The sequence below is a fragment of the Plasmopara halstedii genome, assembly GCF_900000015.1.
Source record: "Plasmopara halstedii genome assembly, contig: Scaffold_2956, whole genome shotgun sequence".
Taxonomy (NCBI): domain Eukaryota; phylum Oomycota; class Peronosporomycetes; order Peronosporales; family Peronosporaceae; genus Plasmopara; species Plasmopara halstedii.
Window position 1 is genome coordinate 972633 of NW_020189861.1, and position 200 is coordinate 972832.

A 200-nucleotide genomic window follows, 5' to 3' on the forward strand; every position below is an offset into this window, starting at 1 on the left:
GACACTTCCACCGGCGCCTTCCCAGCCAAGAATTTTACTGTAGTCTGATTCAAGTTGGCTTGAATTACTGGAAGCAGATAATCCCAATTCCGAGTATCGAGTTGATACTCCAGCAACAATACTCGCACCACTTGATTAATATTCCGATTGACTCTCTCGACAGTCCCATTCAGCCACGGAGTGTAGACTGGCACGAATCG